The 16,104-nt window shown below is 41.5% G+C and overlaps 1 long non-coding RNA gene across 1 annotated transcript in view; it reads left to right on the top strand.

Annotated features, from left to right (window-relative positions):
- Positions 1-16,104, top strand: part of LOC125686487 (uncharacterized) — a 35,429-nt gene that overhangs the window by 2,087 nt on the left and 17,238 nt on the right. The window lies entirely within an intron of this gene.

Raw genomic sequence — 16,104 nt, 5'->3', positions numbered from 1 at the left:
CTAAAGTCCTCTGAGATAGCCATGGTGACACAAGGCATGCAGGGCTCAGCTCAACTACCTCCATCACAGCAGTCGCATCAAGCTGTGCATGTGGTGCAAAGCAGTGGGTTGAAGGGAGGTGAGGAGGTCCTGTGCAAACACTTCAGTCATGGCACAGCAGTACATCTGAGCACTGGTGGCCCATGTCCCCTGCTGTGTGGGAGTGCTGGGCTCTAGAGGTCTACTTTTGCCTCCTTTCACATACAACTGCTTGATGGACTCTAAAAGTCTAAGAAATGAGAGAGAAATCCTCTTGGGAGATTATTGTTGGTAAAAGTACTGTTGCATTTTTGTGCCTTTGCTGAACAGAGGGTGATTTTTTTTCCCAAATATTAGCCAACAATACAAAATGGCCATTCTGAGTCCAATTCAGGCGTCTGCTCAGTTGCATGGCCTCCAGACCATCTTCATCAGTAGTGTTCATCAGCTGGCCCAGTCTGTGCATCTAGGGAGTATCTTGTTGAGGAATGCCATTTCAAGAAAAGTGTTTTAAAGCATTCCTGAAGATGGCAACATGGGGCCAAATACACTGCAGGAGGAAAATAGTTACTTTTCCCCTTTATATGACCAAAAAGCTAACAAAGGAACAATAACAATCAATAATGGAGTAAGTATCATAAAGACATGGGGTACTAGTGAGAAGGAAAAGAAAAAGGAACATAGAACTTTAATGTGCTGAGACAACCAGTACCTTACAGAGAGCAGATTGGCTGGGTCTCCCACCGCATGTCACACTGACTTTTTCAGAGCCAGTCCCCTGCTTCCCCAACCCGTGCCTGGCAGTGGAACAAACTGAAGCAATATTCACTGCCTTACCAGGTCATGATCAGCTCCCTTTCTACCCTGTCACAGGTAAGTTGGGTTGTTTACCACATTTGAGAAAGTTTCAGATAAGATGAGTGTTTGACTCCATTCTGAGCAACCTGGAAGGTTCTTCAGGATGGCAAAACTGAGACTGAAACTTAGCTGAAGCTAAATCATTCAGTTGCTTTTCTGTGCAGAATGATGAATTGTTTAGGAGATGCATTTGAGGTATTTGGAGACTCCTGACAAATTTTGAGTTTGGAGTGCCCAAACTCAAGGCATTTCTCACTCTGCTATGCAAGTGGAAGTTGCAGAAAGTTTCACTCCTAAGGACTGAAGTTCCAGTGGCAGGCAAGGAGTTTTATTGCTAGTGAACCCCTTTTTGCAACATGATGGCAAACTTGTGATAACAGTGCATCAGTTCTTCCCAAAGATGCATGCAGGCATGTCAAGAACAGCAAATCATGTGAAAACAAGAGGAACACACACACACATACACACACACACACACAAAATGACCACCATTCTGATTTGCATGAAATACGATAAAGATTAAAATGAGAAGGCATATGGATCAGTTTCAGTTATTCCATCGCTGGACCTCTGGGATGAAGTTCAGCAAGAACAAGTGCCGGGTCCTGCACTGTGGCCACAACAACCCCAGGCAGTGCTACAGGCTTGGAGCACAGTGTCTGTCTGGAAGACTGTAGAAGTGGACTTGGGGGTATTGGTCAACGCTTGGTTGAACATGAGCAAATACTGTGCCTGCACAGAGAAGAAGGCCAATGGCATCCTAGTTTGTGCCAGAAATTGTGTTGCCAGCAGGAGCAGGGAAGTGCAGTACGCACACTGGTGAGGCTGCATCTGAGTACTGTGTTCAGTTTTGGGCCCCTCACTACAAAAAAGACGCTGAAGCCCTGGAGCATGTCCAGAGAAGGGCAACGAAACTGGTGAGGGGTCTGGAGCACAAGACTAATGAGGAGCAGCTGAGGGAGCTGGGATTGTTTAGTCTGGAGAAGAGGAGGCTCAGGGATGACCTTATACTCTCTTCAACTTCCTGAAGGGAGGTTGTGGTGAGGTGGGAGTTGTCCTTTTCTCCCATGTAACTAGCAGTCGAGCTAGAGCGAATGTCCTCAAGTTGCACCAGGGGAGATGCAGGCTAGACATTAGGAAATACTACTTGTCTGAAGGAGTGGTCAGGTGCTGGAATGGGCTGTCCAGGGAGGCAGGGAGTCACCATAACTGGAGGTGTTCAAGAAAGGTTTAAATGTTGTACTGAGGAAATGGTCAGACTGCATAATTTTAGCAGTCTTTTCCAACTTTAGTGATTCTATGATTCTGTGATTCTATAGCTGTCAAAGAGGGATCTTTTCATGTTTGCACCTTGGCTGTCCCTCATGGAGTTATTATCTGAGTTGACCCGAACAACAGGAATATTTTTGGATCGTTCCCCTTGGACATTCTAGTGCATCAGTAGGACAATAGCTATAGAAGCTCTTTCCCTGGGTAATCTACATAGTTTTATGTAAGTTCTCAGAAATGAGGCAGAGGAATCTGGAATATACAGTCATCTCATTTCCACAATGAGAAGCAAGCCTTGCTTCCAGAGATCAAAAGTGGCCCACTGATATTTTTAGACACCGTCCAACCTATTCATAGGCCTTGCCTACTGAATGTTTCCTTCTTGCCATTTTACAGGAGCAAAGGTTAAGTGTTAATAAAGTGCAGGGGAGCTCGGGGGACTGGAATACTAATCTTAGATAGAGTCTGGAGGTCTTCCACCTCTCTTTAGTCAGCGGTTGCACTGGGGCAAGTTATTTCTTGCATTTCTTTTCCTTTATTTGTCAAATCAGGTTACTTGTTATCTCTCTGTAGTCTTACTTTTTGAAATATTTTATGCAAACTAAAGATATGTTTTCTTTGTTTAGGACAATCATATCTACATATAGAGATTTACTCCTCTCATATTTCACAAATCAGAGTAAATTAATATATTATTCAGAACAACTGATTCCTCTCTCACAAAACAAACAAACAAAACAACCAAAAAGTGCCCCTTCTTTTCATGACATAAATCTTTCATAAAAGGTTCCCTGGTACAGAATAGAGATGAGTTTTCTTACTGTGAAATAGTTAGCTTAGGACGGCCCAGTTTCTGGTTTAGCTGTATGCTAACAGAATAGTAAGGATGAGTTCCTTAAGAAACTCTTAACTTACCATCATTCTAGGGACTCCATTTCCGGCTCTTAACATCTTTTCTCCTGTTCTAAATCCAGGATTTATCCTTCTTTCTAATGATTTCTTTTCCACTTCAGTGCACAAGGAATGGAATGTAGGAAAAAATGACCTGAATTGTTTAGGTACTTAGTGGACTCTCCAGGTTCTTGACATTATCCTTGACTGTATTAGTCTTTCCCTCACGTAAACTTTTGTTGCTTGCAGAAATGAGTGGGTGTTTTACCTGTTCTGGTTGTTAACTTTGGCACCTGGTGATGGTGAACAAGAAAGTACATGCTCACTCTTTGCTGAGAACTCCCCTCTAAGCCCTGAATTGTACTTCAGAAAAACTGCCTGTTCTTCCCATTCAATTGCTTGGTCAATTAAAATTGGATTGGTCACCAATTCTATCCGTTGTAATGCAATGTTTTTTGGCATGCCTGTTGATTCTTGGTTGATGAAGTGAGGGTAGTAAATATAACAGCCTTCTCAGGCTCCTGTGGATCAAGTTTGCTCCCAGAAAAGTAACATCTACCTTCTTTCCCATTTTTCATCTTGCTAGTCTAGGGAGGGCTTTGACTTCCTCCTCTTTCGTCCCTTGCATTCTTTTCTTTTTGTCCATGGAGTACCATAGTACTTAGCAGACCTCAGACATCATACATGATTCCTTCATAGTCACTGTAATCATTTTATCTTTGTCTTTGGCCATTCTGGTATACATGAATGTCTTCTTACACCCTTGTAACCCCATTCCTGTATTTTTTACCTCCCTTCTTCTCTAGTTTTTCTCTCCAATGCATTACATTTAACCATGTCCCCCAGTTTTAATGCTCTTCTGCAGTGCTGTCTGCTTTCTCTCAATCCCAAGTGGAACCTACAGGCTTGCCTTGCTACCTTTCTTTTTTTTTCTCCATACAATCATATCTCCATGTTTAACAAAGCCAATCTCATGCACAGAATGCCTCCTTATTGTAATTGTTAGTTATCTCTTCATTCTCCATTATGCAATGGTCCATAAGCACCATTGTATACCATTGCCTTCAGTAAAAGCAGTAAAATGTTAAGGTACTCCCAGGGCCATTCCTCTGCTTTGACAGTTCATGAGTGAATTACCATGTACTTTTTCAGCTTTTGCTAGACTCTCTTCTAATTCTTGCCTCCATTCTGTTTCAGCTTTTGTGGGCTGTAAAATAATCAATAAGAAAAGTGATGTGTCTGCTTTAAGAGGACTCTGGTCCCAGGATTAGAAAAGAGCTCAAATATCCACTTTGCAGAGCTCATCTAAAACCAACTAATATTTTACCTGGAAGGCCTGAACAACACTCCCATGATCTAGGCATTTCAAAATCTTTTGCTATGCTTTTAGATTCCTCACTGTAATTTATACTTTGAAGAACACCTTGGGGTTCAGTCCCACTAGGTACCAATTAGTCAGAATTCTCTTCAAAATGCATTCTCTTGCTTCTTGATGATTGTCTTTTTTACTGCTAATGAGTTACTTCACTGCATGATGCTTCAATTTCCTTTTATATACTTTTTAAAGAATATATTTTTATATATATATATATATATATATAATGTAGAAATTATGGACTTTTTACTAATAGAAACAGATTATTTTCCCTATTTTTTGTAACATGTCATTTTGTATGCAGTATCATATTTTCTGCTTTTAGGTAGACCTTATATTCTTGATGTTAGTTCAGTAGGAAAAATTGCAAAGATTACCTTCTTCAAAGGTAATGATCTGAACCTTGCAATCATTCAGGAGAATTAACCACTTTGACTTAATGGCACACTGCACCCAAAGTTTGTTTACTGGACTGGATATAAAAAGACTTCTCATTTTATCCTAATTTTGAGGTACTTGTGGGCATAGAGCAGCTTTTAGGTTCACGCCTCAATCAATTTGTCTGTTTCATGGACTTTTAACTCTGGGTTTCAAACTATAGGGGTGTTGACATTTGCTCCTGCATAGTTGTTATAGATGTGTACCACCCACTCTCAAACCTGGGTATTTTCCTTTCATCTTAAGGAAATCTCTTTAAAACCCATTCATCTCCAAACATTTTAAGGAGGTAAGTAAGGGTCTGAAAAAATGGACACAAATTCTGCTGTTTTGAAACATTCCAGGCTTTCACTCCTTTCACAGATCCAATTCTGCTATCATTCACGAGCGCTAAAATTCTGCTGTCCTGAACTGTGGTAATGCAGATATGATTTCAGCTTGTTCAAAGCTTGACATAGGGGCCCAAACAAAGAAAACTTCACTTTTTTCCCCTCCAGTAAGTAGGGAAAGCAACAGGGAGATGAAAAGGTACATGCTGTGAGCCACAATCTTTTTTTTTCTTTTCTAAAAAGCAGTCTCTTAACAGAACAGCCTTGCTTTTATTTACAGTGTCGCTGTTATTTACTGTTATTTACTGCTTCACTGATTACAGAAACTACTTGCAGAGTTCCTTGGCCAGTCATTCATAAACTGTCAGATTGGCAAACAACAGCTTTAGTTTTGTAAGCAAGCACAAAGTAAATGTACCACTGATTGATTTACTGCCTTTCATCTTGATCCTCAGTTTCAAGAAATAATTGCCATTTAGATTTGAATGAAAATACACCACCAGTGGTGGTTATGACATCTCCATGTGCTGAGAGAAAAGTGCACCTTATTTTTGCTTTTGTAGATGGCAAAACATTGCAATGAAAAATACTAGGTGTTCCAGTGCACAGATGGAGCAACTGAGGTGCCATAAGGAACGAGAAGAGAAGGCTGGGGTCCAGCAGCCATCTTCACACAGCTGTCTTCTAGTCATGCCCACTACACCCAGCAGAGCAGAAGGCAATTGCAGTGGAGGGCTTAACAGCTTAACAAAGCTAGGTTAACTTTGGGTTTTCAGCTCTTTTGTGCAGTGTGATATTTATTTTTGTAGCCCTTCAGATTCATGCCCAAGGGATATCTTTCCAGCTTCCACCAGAGCTTGCACATTGTTGTAGTTTCTCACAGCTGTGGTGAGGGAAATGGAGCATCTGCCTTAAGCTAGAGATTCTATGTATTCATTTAAAATCCTTAGCGAAGCTTCTTCACTGTTTGAAAGCTGTTTTGTTTTAACACCATATAAATGTAAACTCATTGAAAAACTTTTAAAAGTCTGATCTTTAGCTCTTCAAATTCTACAATATTGAAAACTTAGAACGTTTTAAAACATCAGGAAGTGTTCTTCTGTATGTTCTGCAGCGTTTGTGAGCCAAAACAGCTTCACAAGGCATGTTCTTTAACAGTTAATGCTGGCCATGTTTTTTAACCAAGCATCCAGCAGAAGACCACACAAGGAGCTCAGCATCAATCTGATGGGCAAGCCCTTAGTGATCTCCTAAAAGCTAGTGAGACCTCAGAACTAATGCTGGCTGGAGAAAAGTCCTGTGAGTACTTAATTGTCAGAGAATTCAGCTCGGGCCCGTATCTCTGTCTATGTACAGATGTAAAATTTGATATTAGCTGAGCTCAGCTGGCTGCTGTGCCGTGATACTTTTGTAACAGCTGCCCAAGTGTGTTGTGGTGATGAGGATTGAGTTGGGGCACCACTGGGCTGAGAAACCTACAGAGGAGTGCATGGTGGCTGCAGTGGCTTGCAGTGGTGCAGGCCCATCAGTTATCTGAATCCTGCAGTGCATCCCCGCAAATAGTGAGGCTATGTGCATTTTTTTATGTGTGTCTTAGCAGTATCACATGTATTTGAGCATTTACAATATTTATAACTATTTGAGTAAGTCAGCTGAGGTTAATTCTCTGGTTAGTTTTCACCTGTGAATGTCTTAAACCAACTGTGTTGTTTGGGGTAGGAACTACCCTGTGACATTCTTCAAAGTAATCTTATTTTAGACATCTCTCAGAAGTTCTCATGTGTTGTGTTCTGCTGACCATGCCTTTCATATCGATAATCCTCAAAATGACCTATTACTGGGGGAAGTGTCACAACTTCAGAGTAGCAACCTGCAGTTTTCCTTGTGAAAATTAAGCATGCATCCTGTCTCTTGCTGTGATATTCCTGGGATTTATGATTCTATTCTTTTTCTCAGTTGGATCTGATCACATTTTGGGAATTTAAAGCAGAAAAGCACAACTACAGCAACACACTGCTTATATTACTGAAATCTGCCTATGCTTTGTAGTTACTGTGGATGTCTTAGTTGGCTGCTCTTCATCCATTAGCAATAGAAGTGCACCTATCAGGTAAAGAAACTGTTTGAAAGTCACATGGCCATTCACTTATAAGCTGGGAGGCTGACAAACAATATTTTATCTGCCTGAGGGACTTGATTATTGAATTTTCTCCTTGAGAGACTAGGCAAAATCAATTTCCAGAAAATCTGTAATGGAGTCAGGAATCCTGAGGGATTTATAAGGAATGTTACTAAATAGATCTATATTCCCATAAATGTCAGTGCTTCTCCACCAGTTGGGCATGTGCTAGCTATTGTTTTCAGTTTCTCTGTGCTGTCTTTTTTCAACATAAATTCTGTAAAGAAACTCAGTTTTCTGCTGCTGAGTTGCATTCTTCTGTGTTCACCTTTGCAGGACTTCTCTTAATCAGTCCTTATGGTTTTCATTAGGATTATTTAGACCATTTGAAATAATTATTTTTTAATCAGTAATTGTTCAAATATACATGGTTAGTCATGGAAATACCCAAGGAACAGAGCCAGTAATTGATAATTGTAACGAATGTTTTGTATTCAGGGGTCACTACTTAAAAATCAGACCCATTCAGCCCTTTCTACTGGAAGAAATTGCAGAACTTGTAATGGTGCAGTCATTAAATGGTATTTCCTTGATTGGCCCTGTCTTACTTTCAACTCTAGAAAGTTATTGCAAAAAAGCACCACAATTTCAGTTTCACAAATAACCACTTGTCAGATGAGGTCTTTGCTGGAGCTCTGCCTTACCAGCATACCTTAATGAAGTAAAATGTTTCAGTGTTATCATCATCTTTATTTTGGCCAGTGTATTTTACTATGTACTTGCCATGGAGGAGGAACATACACTCACTTACTACAGATAGAATGTAGAATAAAGTCTTTGTAGGCTTTAATTGCTATAGATTTTTGACCTCCTACCCCTAAAATGCCTTAACATTTCCTGAGATCTAATATAAAAGCCAGAATTTACAGACTGCAAGCCCTGTGTTTAGACAGGTTTCGTCTGGTTCATCAGTCAGTCTTCATTTTCTTCTTGTCATAATTGTGTTTTCTATTACGAGGTTACAGATCAGTTCTCAGTCTCAGCAAGACTTGCAGCACTCACTCCTACTCCTACTGTCGGGGTCCATATGTACTTAATGACATACCTTCTTGTGGGAAGAGTGGAGGAGGAGGCATGTCAGTGTTTGTTCTTTCACTAGGGCATGCAGGTGTAACATTCCCCATTTTGCCAGTTCCAGCCTTGTTACACCTTCTGTGGGAGTTCTCACTGTGTTGATTGAATCCATGATAGGAAACCATGCAACTGTACTGTAATCTTGTTGGGACTCACTCCTCAAGTGATTAATTCTGTACTGTGCAGTGCAGCTTGGCACTCCAACAGACGAATTCTTCTAGAAATTTAGTGAACCTATCATAATTCACAGTTTTTGTGGGCAAGGTATTATACATTAGTCTCACCACCACCTCACCACTGCCTTTTCACTGCAGATGTTTTCAGTGTGCATTAATAGCTTAGGAAGATAACATGACAACTGGAGTTTTTGGACAGGAATTTTCAGAACTGGATTTCCAACAACAATTTCTTATTTGTTTCTCAGCAAGGTCTGGGATTGAACTGCAGTAGGTCTTTAGCACTACCTTTTATTTGCAGTCTGGAGTATGACCACACTCTGGAAAAGTTCAGAAATATTCAAGGCAATTAACTATTTTGTGATTACAAAAATCACCGTGGTTTGGATCTATGATGAGAAAAATATCATCCTTAGGTAGTACTGAGTTCTATTTAAAACCAACTTTGGACCTGCCCACAAAATAAAGAAGTGAATGTTCCAGAAATCTTCTCTGGCACTTGATACCTGCATGTTTTATATTTATATACATTTATATACAAGCATTGGCCCAAAGTCTGTGGTTCTGGCAGATGTGCATGTCCTCAGACATGTCGCATGGCGAGCAGAGAAAAGAGATGCTTCTACAAGTGATATGAAATACATGTATTAATTTTTGCTGTTATATTTGTTGGTCAATTTGCTTTCTCTTATGATTACTTTAATATCTATCTTTTGACAGTAAGTAGCAGCTGGAGTGTAAAGACAAGCAGATTAAGAAAAAATGGAGATTTTTTTTTCTCTAAATACAAATTGAAAAGGGGAGTGACCAGATGTACATTGCCAAAGGCAGCTACATTTTCTCTTCTAATCTAGAATGCATTTTTTTTTCTTGCATTCCTCTTTTTATTTTTAAATCAATTAGTTCCAGAGATTAGAGAAGGCTCCTGAGTTCTCTGATGGAAATTTCCTGCAACTGGGCAATGACATGTTTGTGTAACTTTATTTTTATCATCTCCAGATGTAAAATGTTCATGTTAAAATGAAAAGGGTTTTTCAGAAAATAATACTGACAGAGAAAGTTGCTATTTTCTATTCCAAATATAACACTGGCACTAATAAAAAAGGAACAAAAACTTTGTTGCTTATGGCTTTATATGGAGCTTCTTTTTCTTCCTCTTAAAGCCATATTTTTCAAAAAAACCTGCAAAAATATAATGAAGTTACATGGATCTAAACTGGATGAAGTCAGGGCCTACATCCCAGCTTCTATCTTCAACAATGCTAATAGTGGATGAGGACTTTGGCAGATTTTATCTAATGAGTTTGAAATCTTCTGTAAATTTCTAAGTCAGACTACAGTTTTGTTGGGATGCTGAGTCTCTGTCACTGCGTTTTGGCCCTTTCTGATTCTGAGTTTAAATTATTGGTATTTTCTTTTGCAATGCTGCTTGCTTTGCAAAGGTCCTTTTGCTCTGTCCTTTGAGCACAACACACTGAAGAGCAGATTGTTAATGTGCTCAAACTCTGCTTATGGAGTTGCATTACAGTGGTGGGTTTTGTTAGGATTGATGCTTTTGTCTGAATTGGAAGTCCTGTACAACTTATGCTGCTTTTCTCTAATGGTGGACAGGAGGCAAGACTTCCTACTTGTATGCTTGCAGGCTATATACGGACAATGGTGGTGAATTCAAGCTGTTGTTTAATAGCTCTCAAAGGCAAAGTGGTTATGTGGTCCCATCTGGAGTACTGTGTACAGGACTGGAGCACCCAGCATAAAAAAGATGTGCAGCTGTTCAGGTGGATCCAGAGGAGGGCCAAAAGGATGCTCAGAGAGCTGGAGCAGCTCTCTGATGAAAAAAGGCTGAGGAAGCTGGGCTTGTTCATCCTAGAGAAGGCTCTGGTAGGACCTCATTATGGCCTTCCAGTACTTGAAAGTAGCTTCTAAACAGGAGAGATACTGACTTTTTACATGGTCTGATAGTGGTAGGACAAGGGGGAATGGTTTTAAACTGAGGGAGGGGAGATTTAGGTTTGATGTTAGGAGGAAATTTTTTACTCAGAGAGTGGTGAGGTGCTGGAACAGGCTGCCTAGGGAAGCTGTGGGTGCCCCATCTCTGGAGGTGTTCGAGGCCAGGTTGGATGGGGCCCTCGGCAGCCTGAGCTGGTGGGAGGTATCCCTTCCCACAACAGGAGGTTGGAACTAGATTGTCAATAAAGTCCCTTCCAACACGAGTCATTCTATGAATCTATTATATGTACTACTTCCAAACAACCAGTGTATGTGCTGGGTCCTGTCTTACCAGATTCAGAATGTTGAGAAGGTATGGAAATGTGCACTGAAAGGCTAGGGTGATGCTGGCAGTAGGCCTTTCTACTTGGTCAAATGCTCTGGTAAGTTACAGATTACTCTGGAACTGCCTCTCCCCCCATCCCCACCTGCACAATGGCCTGCATTTAGGCAGGTAAACTGCTTCTGTCCCATCCTCCTCTTTTCCCAGCCCCACTCTTGGACCACTTTGGTGACCCCATGAGAAAGGGGCTATCTGCTACAACCATACCCGTAGGAAGGGCCAAGGTACACATTTGTAACATAAGGTCCTGCATGATGCAGCTCTGACATTTCTTTCCCTTAACTAAATGGAAGATGTTCTAGTAGGTCCTTGGGTGGAGTGAAAAGGAGAAAAAAGGTTTAACCCCACCTTAACAGCTTTTGAACACTGTGGAATGTTTGGAAGAAGGACTGGATCCCTGGATGAAAAAAATGCCCTTGCTCCAGTATTTGTATAGCAGGAGCTCTGAAGTTATGTTCATATCTTGTTCTTGTGTTATGCCACACACATGCTAGGGGTGCTGTGATGCTAGGGAAATGCATAAGCAGAAACCAAATGGAGGTTTTTGTTTTGTTTTGTTTTACTTTGCTTTGTTTTTCTTTCTGTGAACAATTAAGACTGGAAAAAATTATCTAGAAAGGGAGGGTATGGCTCACTGCAGTAAAAGTGTGTGGCTCATTGCAGTAACATCCTTTTCTTTAGCTGTATTTTTCAGTTTCCAGAACTTTGGGGGTTGTTTTAGCTCTTTCCAGTTAAGATATTGCCCTCTGCTCTTCATCAAATGAAGTTGCTTCAGGTTTAATGTTCTCTCTCTGATATGCTTCTCCAACTTTTTTGACTATGAAAGCCATATGTTCCCTGTCATACAGAGCCAAGCTGACTGCTAAGTGTCCTGGAGCTTGTGAGATACTGTGTCTCTGGAGATGTTTTCCTTTTTCATCTTTTCTGTATCTACTTGTCTCTTGCAGAGACCTGGCTATAACTCACAGCTGTTTCCATGAAGGGAAATAATGCAACTGGAATTTCATTTTCAGCTACTCTGGGAATAAATCAAATCCGGGGCCCCTTTATCTGCTCAGCCTCATGAATGCTGATACTGACACAGAACAAACTGCCTTGCCACTCCACTGGACAAGTGGTGAGCAGCAGTGGGAACCTGATACAGTGTTGTGCAGCCCAAGCTTGAAATCTCTTTAGTATGTATGAATGGGGAAGAAGATATAGCCCTTAAAGATAGTTTATTACTATATCAGGTTTACGTTATGTGTTCTTAAAATTTCGTTCCTTATACATTTGGAAGAGGAAAAATTAAATACAACCACTCACAAAATATGTGTGCTGATCTTCAGGATGCAAAATACGGTGTTTTCTCAGGGTATTTTTTAATTATTAATGAGAAGTACGTGTCAAAACTTTCAAAAGCTAACAAGTTTTACCATTAAAATGGGTAGCATTTCTTATTGTTCATTTTAAAAGAATGCAATTTTGGATTAGAATGAATCAGACTAGACAAAACTCTGGAAACCTCAAATTGTTTTAGTTCAAGAATAAATACATTTTTTTGACAGCCAGTTATTCTCAGCTTTTCTACACCTGACAAAAACTATCTGTAGTACTATGTAAAGCCCATGAACCATATCCTCACTGAAAATGAGACCCCAGATAGGTGAAGGACTTGTGCAGCTTTGTGGGGAGGAATGTGGCCCCTGTGCTTGTTCCTGAATGATGATCTTTTCAGGGTAGGAAGACCTTTTAAGCTTTAGTGGACTAAAAATGCAATGTGTGGAGGTACAGTGAAAATCATTTGCTTGTGAAATGACTCCCTTGGCCTGGAATGCAGCTGTGGCCTCTGGAATGGACAGGAAGCTCTCAAAAGGAGAAGAGATGCTGATTTATTTCCTGACCTGTGACCTTGCTGACTCTGTGCCCTGTAATGCAGATACTACTGGGGAAAGCATGTCCTCCAACATCTCTGATTTGGAAACTCCATGACTTTCGCCAGTTACTGCTATTAGCAGTGAAGTGAAATTGAAGTCCTAAGACTAAAACACTAATCAATTTGCTAAAAATGGTTATGTTTCAAAATCATAGAATGTTTTCTGTTGGAAAGGATGTAAAAGATCATCTAGTTTGACTGGCCTACCATGGGCAGGGCTGCCACCCACCAGCTCAGGCTGCCCAGGGTCCCATCCAACCTGGCCTTGAGTGCCTCCAGGGATGGGGCACCCACAGCTTCTCTGGCATCTTTGCCAGTGCCTCACTGCCATCTGAGTACAGAATGACCTCCTAAAATCTAACTTAAATCTGCCTTGTTTTGGTTTAATACCATTCCTCCTTGTGTCTATGTAGTGTATGTCACTACATACCCTTGTGAAACAGCCCTCTGCATCTTTCTTGTAGGCCTTTTATAAGTACTGGAAGACTCCAGTGAGGTTCTCCTGGGGTATTCTCCAATTGAATAAGCCCTGCTCCTTTTGCCTCTCTTTGTAGGAGAAGTGCTCTGACACTCTGATCGTACTTAAGTCATCATTGGGCCTGCTCTGATTGAGACATGACATCATGGTGGATTGTATAGAAAATTCAGCAGAAGTTACACTGGACATCTGTTAGGAGATCTGAGAAGAGACTTAACCAACTGTGTAAGCCCATGGAGCCTCAGAATCTCCTTGCTGTTCAAGTCCACACACTGATATGATGGTGCTGTGCATTGAGGATGTTGGGAAAAATTTTGCTTAAATAGGCTTGCTCAATTATTTTTATCTCAAAAAAAAAGACTGAGTCTAGCTTTTTTATTCAAATAAAGAGATAATTCAAGGGAAAAGTGCCTGCAGATTCTCTCAAAGTATCAAAGGTTCAGCCTCCTCTCATCCCTACTACTTGACAGCATTGTCCCTCCTTCCTTCCTTACTGCCTGAAGTACTTCGAGGTTACAGACTTCTCAGTCCATTTCATACACATTTTCTCTAATAAGTGACCCCCCTGCATATCATACATTGCTAGTGCAATTAACAAACCTCTTTTATCTCAATTCCCCTCTTTCTCGTGATCTGATTGTACTTGCAAACTTTTTCTAGCATAGTCTTTGTTATTCTTGTGTAGCGCTGGGTGCAGATGCATGCCATAAAGCATACATTCTGTCCTCCAGAAAGTTCTCCTATAAAGGAGAATAAAAAACTTATCATACGTTTCACTAGGCCCATACTTATAATCAAAAAGGAAACCTTGGAAGAAAAGGAAAGTTCTCTCATGGCTAATCCCAGCAATTGAAGAATGTCATCTCATTTAAGACTTTCCATTAAACATTCTAAATTCTCAGTCTTCCCTTCTAACAACAGCGAAATGCCACTAATACTGAAGCAACATATTCCCTCATATTTTATCTTAGATAACTGATAGCTGCTTTATTTTGCAGTGCCAAATGTTAGATCTCCCCCAGCGCCTTATGAAGGACTGCAAGAGCCTGAGATGTAAAATTGATTGTCTTTGCAAGGCTACAAGACAGTAAGTTACTGATGGTTGTTGACTGCTAGTCCTGGGACTCCCAGTAGGGATACACCTAGGCTACTGCCTCCTCCTTTGACAGTAGGTCTACGTTATTATCACAGAATCACAGAATGGCCAGGGCTGGGAGAGACCTGAAGGATCATGAATCTCCAACCCCCCTGCCACATGCAGGGCCACCAACCTCCACTTCTAATACTAGACCAGGCTGCCCAAGGCCCCATCCAATCTGCCCTTGAACACCTCCGGGGAAGGAGCATCCATAACCTCTGTAGGCAGCCTGTTCCAGCACCTCACCACTCTCTCTGTAAAGAATTTCCCCCTGACATCCAACCTAAATCTCCCCTCCCTCAACTTAAAACCATTTCCCTTGTCCTGCAGTTATCAACCCTTTCAAGGAGTTGATTCCCCTCCTGTTTGCAGGCCCCCCTTTAGGTACTGAAAGGCTGCAATGAGGTCACCCTGAAGCCTTCTTTTCTCCAGGCTGAACAAGCCTAGCTCCCTCAGCCTGTCTTCATAGGGGAGGTGCTCCAGCCCTCTGATCATCTTTGTGGCCCTCCTCTGGACCCTCTCCAACAGCTCCACATCTTTCCTGTACTGGGGGTCCCAGAGCTGGATGCAGTACTCCAGATGGGGCCTGACTAGGGCAGAGTAGAGGGGGACAATCACCTCCCTGTCCCTGCTGGACACCGCTCTTCTGATGGAGCCCAGGATACCATTTGCTTTCTGAGCTGCAAGAGCACATTGCTGGCTCATGTTAAGCTTTTCATCTATCAAGACCCCCAGGTCCTTCTCTGCAGGGTTGCTCTCAAGGGTCGCTCCTTCCAGTCTGTATGGATACCTGGGATTCCTCTGGCCCAAGTGCAAACCTTGCACTTTGCTGTGTTGAACCTCATCAAGTTCACCCAGGCCCACCTTTCCAGCCTGTTGAGGTCTCTCTGAGTGGCATCCCTTCCTTTCACTGTGTCAACACCACCACTCAGCTTGGTGTTACTAGCAAATTTGCTGAGGGTGCACTTGATTCTCTCATTGATGTAATTGATAAAGATGTTAAAGAGCATGGTCCCAACACAGACCCCTGGGAGATGCCATTTGTTACTGGCATCCACCTGGACATAGAGTCATTGATGATCACCCTCTGTCTGCGGCCTTTCAACCAATTTCTTATCCATCAAGTGGTCCACCCATCAAATCCACATCCCTCCAATTTGGAGATAAGGATGTGGTGGGGGACCATGTCAAAGGCCTTGCTCAAGTCCAGGTAAATGACATCGGTTGCCTTTCCCTTGTCCACCGATGCCATCACTCCATCATAGAAGGCCACCAGATTGGTCAAGTGTGACCTTCCCCTGGTAAAGCCATACTGGCAGTCTTGGATCACATGCTCATGATCACAGTCTGCATCAAAATGTAAATTGCTGTCCTCTAGAGATACAGGAATTGTAATAAGGAGATATGCCTACAGTAACTCTCCCCAGAGTGCAGGGGCTGCCCATGGCATTAGCAGGAAAATAGTATGCAACTCTCCCACCTCACTGACAAAAATGAACAACCTCACTGACAAGGCTACATAAGCTGAGGTATAAGATACATTCATTGTCTCATATCATAATTCTGAATTAGTTGGGTTATACTGGGGCTTAGTGCAGCTCACTACCAGGAAACTACGTGGTACATAAGTTATG

Source organism: Lagopus muta, chromosome Z (assembly GCF_023343835.1).
Source record: "Lagopus muta isolate bLagMut1 chromosome Z, bLagMut1 primary, whole genome shotgun sequence".
Classification (NCBI taxonomy): domain Eukaryota; kingdom Metazoa; phylum Chordata; class Aves; order Galliformes; family Phasianidae; genus Lagopus; species Lagopus muta.
This window is presented reverse-complemented; position numbering and strand designations above follow the sequence as displayed.